This window comes from Adiantum capillus-veneris, chromosome 10, assembly GCF_014529385.1.
Source record: "Adiantum capillus-veneris isolate H3 chromosome 10, ASM1452938v2, whole genome shotgun sequence".
In the NCBI taxonomy this organism is placed as follows: domain Eukaryota; kingdom Viridiplantae; phylum Streptophyta; class Polypodiopsida; order Polypodiales; family Pteridaceae; genus Adiantum; species Adiantum capillus-veneris.
The window spans coordinates 128,664,165-128,675,100 of record NC_140940.1 but is presented as its reverse complement, the minus strand read 5'-3'; positions in this window follow the sequence as shown (position 1 = coordinate 128,675,100).

Below are 10,936 nucleotides of genomic sequence, written 5' to 3'. Positions count from 1 at the left end.
TGCAATCAAAGAAGACTCACTCTTTCTCTCTTGCATTCACACACACAAAGAAAGAACGCAAAAGAGAATGTCAAAACAATACGAACATGAAAACATCAAGGCTATGGTCATATCGTATCATGGGTAATATGAAAGGGTTAATGGATGAGTTAATGGCATTCAATCTTGGCTGACCAAATAGGCTACGAATTGTTCTTTGGAATTGTAGTTTTGTGCTTACCATAATATATATTTTTTGTCTAGTGATTGGGATTAATTGTGTGTACAAATCCTCTTGGTTCATAGCAAGATAACTACGCTTACATCAAAAGAAAAATTATAGTCTATGAGAGGTAGTATGATGGGATCCGGTGATAGAAGTATTTCATTGAGCCTTTCAGGGCCAAAGAGAAACACTATACGTTGTAGAAAGTGTATTTTATGGCTAATCCATACGTTAATTCTAATAGATTGTACAGAGTGAAAGCGATAGAAATTATCATTATGTGGGTTATTCATCTAGGATAGTATGTGAGAAATGTAGATATGAGAGAAGTGAAGAGATGAGAAATTTCCCTCCCAAGCCCTATTCTTGCCCGTAGACAATAAGGATACTGCGGGGAGAGATATACCTGTAGCAAAGAGAACCTAAAATTTGTAGAGAGGATGAATTACTAAGAGTGAGAGAGATAGATTTGGTTAAGGAGATGAGATTAGATACATATATATATATATGTTGGATTAGAGATGAAAAATAAAACAATAAGAAATCAAGAAAACATCAATGTAGAACACATCTTACTTGACGAACTCTTCGGCACCATTATTGATGGAGAGAGAAGAAGAGGGGAGCCCTCCACTTTGATCGATACGCCAAGTACAACACCTTCTTTGATTAGAGTTGATCTTCCAAGGATAGCGTACAAGAATGGCTAGTCTTCCTCTAGGAGAAAGTGTAGGCTTGGGCTTATGTTAATGGGGCTAAGTACAATTAGGCATTACTACTCACTCCCTCGAGAATTCCTCTCATCAATGGCTTGAATGCTTGAGTTCTTTCCAAGGAAGAAGAGGTCCCCTTTTATAGGTGAAGGAACCCCCAAAGGTTTACACAAGAAGAGAGGAGCCAGTGTGAACATGAATTGGAAAAGCTAGAAATGAGCTGTCCTTGCATGATGTGGGCAGACTGGGGTCCAGTATTTTGATCATATCTCCTCAACCGTGGCTCCAAATAAAAAAGTAAAAATAAGGGCAAAAACTTCAGCTCATTAGCTACGATTTTCATTTTAAAATCGTTTTCCAATTCGGATTGAAACCTTGTGTAAAAAATTCATCAAAATAGGGTTCATTTATGGCAGCAAAAGTCTTCATGTGGTCTCCTTAGCCTAGACTTTCATTTAATTCCAAAGGACACCTCATGCCATATGAAAGCATGACATTGCTCCTTGACAAAGTTTTGTAATCATGCTTGCAATAATGCATTTAAATAAGTGTATCTTTGAAATCATGCCACCTAGTGTCCCACCAGGATTTGATTCTCTCTTAGTAGCTATTTAAAAAGAAATATAAGAAAAGTATAAAAAATACGTAGAATATATATATATATTGGAGTTTACCCTAGATATAGGATCTAGCTAAGGTGTGAAATGATAATGAAATAGTAGAAATAAAGAATCAATGCTTTTTGCCCCAAGTTAAAGAGGCGGAGCTATTGATGCTTTTCCCATAGTATTTTTGATGGTAAAGTAAGGATAGGTTACCCTTGAGAAAAATAATAGGATGAGATAGAAGGCTTATTATTATACTTAAATATGCATATGTAGACTATAGGAAATATAATTATGTATCTAAAAAAATACAAGATAGATCTTGTAGCATGCGTTCCCACTATGTACGTGTCAGAACACGACAACGGGAAAACGGTGGAACTCCACAAACATGGAAAGCTTTAAGAGATTCTATTATGAAGCAATTTTTGGCCACTGATGCCGAAGACAAAGTACTCACCGAATGACAAATCTTGAATCTCTCCCCCCTAAGAATCCATTCACAAATATATAGACAAGATTTGGGATTTATATCTCAAAGTCACTGCCTTCAAGAAGATGGATTTTGGAGAGCAATAACAAAAATTAGTGTGCGGGCTTAACTGAAGAAACGGTGGAGTATGTCAACTCCCAAAGGCCATGCACCATATTTGCAGTTATACACCATGCTATGGTGGCTCCTCGGATCAATTTCCAAACAGGGGCTAAGAGAAATTCTAAGCCCACAAAAAACAAGGGTTCTAGTGAGCCTAAGGGGAAGGACAATGTCCAAAAGTCTGCTAAGGGAAATTTCAATAACAAAAAAGCTAAGGAGAAGGGAGTTTACAAAGGTAAAAACAAACTCTCTCTTGAAGATCTTCAACGTTATCGCAAGGATAACCATTGTTTCAACTGCGAAAATCAAGGGCATGCATACCGCGCTTGTCCCCAAAAGAACACTTGCCATGAGCGTCCTAGAGCTACCTTGGTTGAAATCCAAGAAGAGAAAGCTCACCACCAATGATCTCCTCTATGCCATGTTTGGGAAAATGTAAGAGAACATGATGATTTTATTCTCTTTGACCCTAGTTCTACTCACAATTTCATATCCACAGAGTTGGCCACCAAGCTAGGCACCCAAGCCTATGAGATGGTAGATGTCCTACCCACAGATGGTGCTTTCAAGGGTCAAGAAGCTTCAATCACTCCATTAATTGGGAAATTGAGGCTCCATGTCCAAATCTATGTGGACAAAGAGGACTTCTTTATCTCTCCCCTGAAGCATGAGGATATAATCCTAGGGGCACCATGGTCTGATCGCATGGCTGCCAATGTTAAATTCCCTGAAAGGAGAATCTACTTTAGGTTCAGGGAAAAAGATATGTACATAGATGCTAAGGAAATGGATAACACCATACCCATTGTACATAAGCAAGCTTTCAATAAGTCAATAAAGAGCTCTATTTTTGTGTACATGATTTTTGTTAAAGAATCTCAAAATGAATCTAATGCTTTAGTAAAATAAAATATAAACAACCACAAGGAATTAGAGTTATCCAATTTTCTCAAGGGGTTTCGAGATGAAAACATCCCTTGTGAACTACCTCCTAAACAAGGGAATGATGACCATGCAATTGAACTCCTTCCAAGACGTTCTCCACCTAATAAGCCTCCTTATAGAGTTTCTAAAGCTCAGCAAGAGGATATTATGCAACAAGTGCATGAGTTAGTTTGAGAAGGGCATGGTTAGGCCTAGATCACCTCCATTTTTCTCACCCGTGTTACTAGTGCAAAAGAAAGATGGCACATATTGTATGTGTGTCAAGTATAGAGCACTAAATAGGATCACTATCAAAAATAGGTTTCCTGTTCCACGGGTAGAATACCTATTTGATAAGCTACAAGGGTGCACCTACTTCAGTAGGATACCTAAAAAGTGGCAACCATAAAATAAGGATAGTTGATCAAGATATTGTAAAGACCGCATTTTGCACTACGTTTGGTCTTTACAAATACATTGTCATGCCTTTTGGTTTGACCAATGCACCAGCCACATTCAACCGCTTGTTGATGGAGAAGCTATCCAGGCCTCACTGAACCTTTACTCGAGTGTTCTTTGATGATATTATCATCTACTCTAATTCACTAGATGAACACAAGAAACACCTCCAAGTAATATTTCAAGTCTTAAGAGATAATAAAATTTATATTAATCGAAAGAAAAGTGAGTTTTTCATTAAGAGATTCAGTATTTAGGTCACATTATCTCTCAAGATGGCATCCAAATGGATCCATCAAAGTTACCAATAATAAAAGGATGGCCTAAACCAAGGAATCTTCATGAACTAATATTCTTTATAGGTATGTGTGCATTCTATAGATGCTTCATACAAAAGTTCTCACTAATGGTCTGACAAGGAGAATAATGCTTTCAAAAATCTCAAAGAAAAGCTTATCTCTCAACCTGTGCTTACACTGTCGGATCTCTCAAAGCCATTTGAGGTCCAATGTGACGCTTGTGGTGATTGCCTTGGAGCTGTTTTTCTCCAAGAAGGGCACACCATAGCTTATGAAAGTCAAAGGCTCGACCCTGTTAAGCAAGATCTAGGCATATATGAAAAGAAACTCCTCGTAGTTCTACATGCCTTAAACTCATGGAAGCACTATTTATTGGAGACTCCTTTCATTCTGCAGACGGATCACCAAAGTCTTAAGTACTTCATGATGTAGACCAAGCTCTCCGGCAAACAAATGAGGTGGGCAATTTTCTTTGGCAATTTCATTTTCACATTGCTCACATTAGTGGCACGCATAATCAAGTAGCCGATGCACTCTCAAGATGGCCGAGAGTGAATGCGGTTTTCATAGCAACTCACAATGATCTATCTTCTATGATAATATGAGTATTCTATTGATCCCAATTTTAGAGATGTGATTTCAGCCCTTGCACTAGGGAAGGCACTCAAATCCTATTAGATGGCCATGGAGGTGGACCAATGAGAATTAGGCTATTCTAATTTAATTATTTTAAAAACACTTAATAAAAGAACCCATAAGAATTAAGCTCTCTAGAAGACTATTGGACAATCTCCCAAGGGGTCCAATGAGCATTCAACAGACAATGGCTTACCTGATTCCTATTGGCCAAAAGACAAAGGGGTCCAATGAGAGTTTAGTTGCATTAATTAATTACCTAAAGCTCTCACAAAAGGGTAAAGGGGGACACATGTCAAAAGGCTATCACTTATTCTACTTAATTCTCCTTGGCTAAGATTGGAGAGGTCCAATGGGGTGTTAGCATGAGTAATTTGTATGAGGGTCGACCAACAGAGAGAGGGGGCTGAATTTCTCAAGTCATTATTCCACACACACTCATACTAGCTCGTGTGTGAAGCAAGAAGACTCTCTCTCTCTCCTTCTTAAGCTTTAATGGAAAGCTTATCACCTACTCCAAGCTTGTGAGAAGGGAGGCCTTACCAACAACTCTTGGCTTTGTGATGCAAATCCAACCAAGAGCCAAGCTTCAATGCATGCTCATCTCGTCTACCATGCTAATTACTAAGCTATGATATGCTAATACGAGTGATTATGTGAGGAGATGTACATCTTTCTCGTAAGACTACTCCTTCCTCTCAGTCTACTCTCATACCCCGCTAGCTCTCACCATCTTCGAAGGTGTGTAAGGTCTTGGGTTTGAGACCATGAGGGAATTGATGTTGTGTTTTATAAGTGTTTTGCTTAGTGCTTGAAGCTTCCATCTTCATTGCACTAGCTAGTTATTGAAGGAGCACAAAGAATTGTATTGAAAAATGTCTCTCTTGATGGGGGAAACCTATAATACAAATCCTTTTGGAGGGGGGACCAGCTCCATGTAAACTCGGTCCTCAAATGTTGTCAATAGCTTAATTTCTCTCTCTTTTGAAGTATTGTTCATGCCTAGCTAACTAGGTGTTCCTGGCTAGATTATGGTATTCATTACCAAATCTTATGGTCTTACCCTCTCCAACGGCTTTCCCCTCGTAGTCTAACTAGCAAGATAGTCCAACTAGCAAATTGTAAAATCTCCAAATCCCCTACCCTATCCCACTCTCTCTCTCCTTGAATAAGAAAATCAATAAGCTCCCCCTCCTACCTTATATAAGCAGGGGTTTCCATCACCAAAAAACACAATCTCACCAAGGTACAAGATCTAAATAGCGGAGGTTATCATGAGAACTTGAGGTGTAAGCACCATGCCTCCACACTCTAGCATAGTTAGAAGTTTTAGTCTATGCAAAAGGTCTTCGGAGTCACTATCCATGGCATCACACCACAAAGGAAAGGGATAACTATTCACTCACACATTTGATACACGCATATCCCATATGCACCAGATTGTTCAAGCGCTTCACACTTCATATGAAATGAGGTCGTCACCTTCATGATGGCCACTATTTATGGAGGCATTCATGATTCATTAAATGCTTGGACGACATCTTTGTTGACCCCCATTGGGAGATTTGTTTGGTTAATGGCTTTGGTCCGATATGCCGCTTCCTTTTAGGTAAAGGTGTCCTTGCTATAGATTAACCCGCTCTTATATTGTAAACCATTGTTGTGTACTTCTTGGGGAGGGATTTCTCTCATCATCTCTTTGTGGAGCTTGATGTGGTTTAATCCATGGTAATCAACTTTTGTGACTCATAAGTTTTGGATCGTGTTGTTATTAGATGGTGAATACTTTGCTATGTTTCTCCCATTTTCTCTCCTCTTATTAAAAGTGTAGTTAAGTCTTTTCTAGAGTTGTGCATCACGATCTATTCTATCCACCTCACCTAAAAGCGTAGAGGTGATGAGGGATCTAGGTAGGGGAGGTGTTAAGGAGATCACTCCCTACTTGTGATTTCCCTCTATCAATTGAGGAGTAGGTTTCTAATTGTTTCTTTAAAATAACTTTTAGTAATTCTCTCTCTCTCTCTCTCTCACACACACACACTACACAGAGATGCATTGGTTGGCAAGCGCATCGAGCATGTGTAGGTTCACACTAACGACAACCCCATAGATGATATCACAAAGAGCCTAGCCTTGGAGCAATTTAAACATTGCATAGAACTTATGGGTGTAGGATGAAGCCTAGGCAATGCTTCATCAACTTTTTATAGACTAACTATATTGATGCCACTATCGGCCACCATGACCTTCAAATAGGAGGTTGTTGGGATGTAGGCCAAGTGGCCATGGGAAACCACACTTACTTTTTTCTTTACCTAATCAATATAGGGAGAGAGAGTGAGAGAATTGACTACTCTCTCACTTTCCTCTCCGCTAACTCAACTCCTTGTTTGTGCTTCATCCCCTCCCCAGTTCTCTTCCCTTCTTGTGTGCATTCCTCACATGCACACTCCTCTCGACAACCCCCACGTTGGAGTTGGCACCAACCTCCACATAATTAGTAATATCGTACAAAACATTTTCCCCCACTTCTTCCATACCGTCCAATTTTGGAGGGGACTTATGCTTCTCCCTCACCAGGGTTTAGTGAGTCTGACCATTGCCCCCAAAGTTTCAGAAAACCTTCCTCATAGGTTGCATAACCATGAGGGTCAACTTGATGAAGGGCCAAAAGCCGTTGCCATAGTTCTTCTGCCGAATTGGCTCGTTGAAATCTTCGTAGGAAAGCCGCCTTCAATCCCTCCCAATCAACTCTTTGGGTTGGATCTAGAGCCTGGAACCATACCCTAGCTTCTTCTTTGAGCACCAAAGGAAAAGCTCTCAATTTCAATGCTTCGTCATCCCTCCCAGAGACAAGGAAAGCCATCTCCAAGTTATCCAAAAAATCCCCAGCATTTTCCCCACTACGCCCAAAAAAATTTGGGAAAGCCATCATAAAAGTGGGTTGCCTTCCTCTCAATACAGCACAAAGATGAAAACGTCTAGGCCCAAATCATATCTTATTAAGGGTAGAATAAATGGATTGATAGATGCATTAATCTCAGCTAGACGACGAGGGCCTAGTAAGTTCCTTATGATGTTTTGGAACCTAAGCTTTGTGCTAGCTATTATATGCACAGTTTGTCTAGCAAGAGGTTGGAAAGGTCCATATAAATCCCTATGATTCATGGAGTATGCTTAAAGCAATATGAAGATGTGAACATCAAAAGATACATTATACTCCAAAATAGGAAATATTATAGGGTCAGGGGACAACAATATCTCTCTCAACCTCTCAGCTCCAAAATAGAAGACCAATATTTGTTGGAAAAAATATTTCTATCAATGCGCACATTCACCCTAATATTTTGAACTGATTGAAAGTTGTAGAAAAGGGGATTATTCATTGGTGCATTAAATACAAACTTCCATGAAGCACTTCATTGAAGTTTAGCTCTCTTGGATCCCACCATTTGAGAGATGCGAAGAATTTGCTCACCAGTGATTAGCCTAGCTTTGGTGTGACCATCTTCAGCTTTGTAGAGTTCATAGGGTTCAATGGCTACCCTCTCAACCACCTTGAGCCTTTTTGCTAGTAGTAATTGGAGTGCATCACCATATGTAGCCTCTTGCCAATACCGCACCCCATTGATGTGTAGCTCCCCCTCCAAAAATTTGTTAATACCCGAGTTTGAGAGTGCTTTCACCACCTGGAGTCGAGGCTTCAAAGGAAGTGTCTTCACACTAGCCACAAAGCACTCAACACAATGTTTTCACCTAGGGACTTGATGACTACAAGATTTTCCTTGAAGCAAAGAAGGGTGTGTGTAGTTAAAGGGTGTGTGTAGTTAACTCTCTTTACCCGCATACGTGCCGTTTGTCGATAAAGACGCTTCTTTTCTCGAGCTTCTTGGGGAGACCATAGTGGATGTCTCGGAGAATTTGATGGATCTTCCTTCATAGGATTGATAGAGCGCTGCTTGAGAACTCCTCCGTGGGGGCACCAATTTATGACGAAGGAAATTTGGAATGGCGGCCTCTACACCAAAACAAACTCCATTGCGCCACAAGGGAAATGAGATGAGGGCACCACCTAGTCTTGGAAGCGTGGACTAGGACCGCTACACAAAGAGAGAGAGAGAGAGAGAGAGAGAGAGAGAGAGAGAGAGAGAGAGAGAGAGAGAGAGAGAGAGAGAGAGAGAGAGAGAGAGAGAGAGAGATCACTATGAATGAAGCATTAACCTTAGTGTGTGTACAAGGAATGGATGACTTCAAACACTCCCACCACAAATAGCATATAGGTTACCAAACAACCACTCAAGGATTAGCCAAGATCACATCAAGCACTCTCACACACATATAAAAGATTTATCTTAATTAACATAAGTAAGAGGAGGAGAGGTTACTAGCATGAAACAATTTGCACTCTAGGATGTGCAAGAATAGAGTGAATGAATGAGCTTATGGGCTCATGGTGAGTGATACAAAGACTCAATGGGCTGAGGGAGGCTTGAAATTACAAAGGGGAAGGCCTCTTTATATAGAAAAGAGAGTGATTAGGAGTGAGGTTAAGATCCAAGTGTAATTTGTACAAATGAAGCTTGATTAGGGACATTCAACCAATGAAGAAGCTCCTTCCAAGTGATTTGTTGACCAATTAGCTCCATCATCACTTGTGTTGTCTTCACTCCTTCCTCCATAGCTTGATTCCAAGAGCTTCCTTATTTTCAAATGTAAAGAATCTACATAAAATCAATACATATCTAGTAATAATAGAAGGGGTTGAATGAGAACTTATGAATTACAACAAGATTAAGCATGACTTGAGAGGTGATTAGAAGAGGAATTTTGATGGGTTTTTGAGCTTGAGAGAGAGGAGGAAGGAGAGGAGAATGAGAAGACTAATGGCTGATTTTTAGAGAAGGTCTCAATGTGGAAAAGGAAGGGTGTGTGTGTGTAAAGGTAGAGGGGGTGGTCTCCACCACAGTTGAAAAAATTGGCGTCTGCCATTTTGGCCATATCTCCTAGACCGTAGATGCAAAAATTATAAAAAAAATATGGCCAGAATCTCCAGCTCATCAGCTACAACTTTGATGAATACAACTTTTCTTGGATCGGAGTGGAAGTATTTTTTAAAAATTCAGCAAAATCATGTGTTTGGTTCCTTCCTTTACCAAGTCTTCCACTTGGGTCCCATTTGTTTGAATCATCATATGGCTCCAAAGCCATGATGATATGAGCCACTCATGATCCTTGAATCATGGGTGCATGGCTCCACAACCACATCATATCTTTTCTTTTCACATTTACATATTTTCCCTTCCCTTTACCACTAGGTTCTCCCTCTACCTTTCACCTCCGGTGAAATAGTCAATAAAAAATTCCTATCAAATCTTTTTTTTAAAATTTTTTCCAAGAGGTTGTTCTCACTCTTTCTTTTATTGAAAACCTCTAGAAGCAAGGAAAACCAACAAAATATGATAAACAAAAATTTGTGATAGGCTCGGATCAGTGTGTTCCCTGTCTCGGCCAGGTGTGTTGTGTAAGCCGAGTGGTACCCCATAGTGTGTGTGTGTATCTTCCCAAGAGTGTGTTTCGGGTTGTGATAGAGACGTTCTGTGTGTTTCCATCCCGCTCACATTCTTTTGGCGCCCACACGGAGGATCTTTTTCGAGTACCTTCTGCTTCGAGCTTCAAGATTCGAGATTGAGGCTTGCAGATTACAGGTTACAGGTTACAGGTTACAGGGATAGGTACAGGTACAGGTGATTCACACAGGTACAGATTGCTGGAGTACAGTGATATACTAGCAGTGATGTCACTTGCAGTTGTTGTGGGTATGCATCGTTTAGCGCCTGTTTGAGCGCATTGTCTGTTGGATTGTACGTTACTTGTGTAAATTGCCATTGTACGCCTTTGTGGGGCCATATTTGGTTTTATTTGGTAGTCCCAGCCATTTATGAGACTTGGTCTCGAAGATAGTCATTTCTGAGACTTGACTATACGAGATTTGCATAAGCCTTCGTGTGAGGGTCGATAGCGTGAGGTTTTATTGAGCTGGGGGATTCTCAAATGTGGAGATCCTATAGGTGATACAGGTAGCTGGAGCACCCTTTTCATGACCTCGCCATAGGCCATGTACTAGTGATTCCTAATTGATGCTCGGGTTCTATTGTTGGCAGTTTATGCATACATATACAGTCTATATTTTGGGTTCTCACTGCTCTACTTCTGGGGAAACTCTGTCAAAATTTTTCCAAATCGTGATGGCTGGTTTTTTGGTCTTTTGAGCCATTTATGCTGTTATACTGCTGAAATTTTGGCAAAATCAGAGGATAAGACAGATGTGCTTTCTTGGGAGCTTCATGGTTAGCTTTATTGGATGATCAAAATGGACCTCAATTCAATCCTTTTCATTTAACTCAAAGAATCCAGATAAATGTTCATGTGTCCAGGAATATTTTTTTCCAGCAACGCATAGTCTTTATGTTCAGCCCAAGAAGATTAAGAGAGATCCTGGA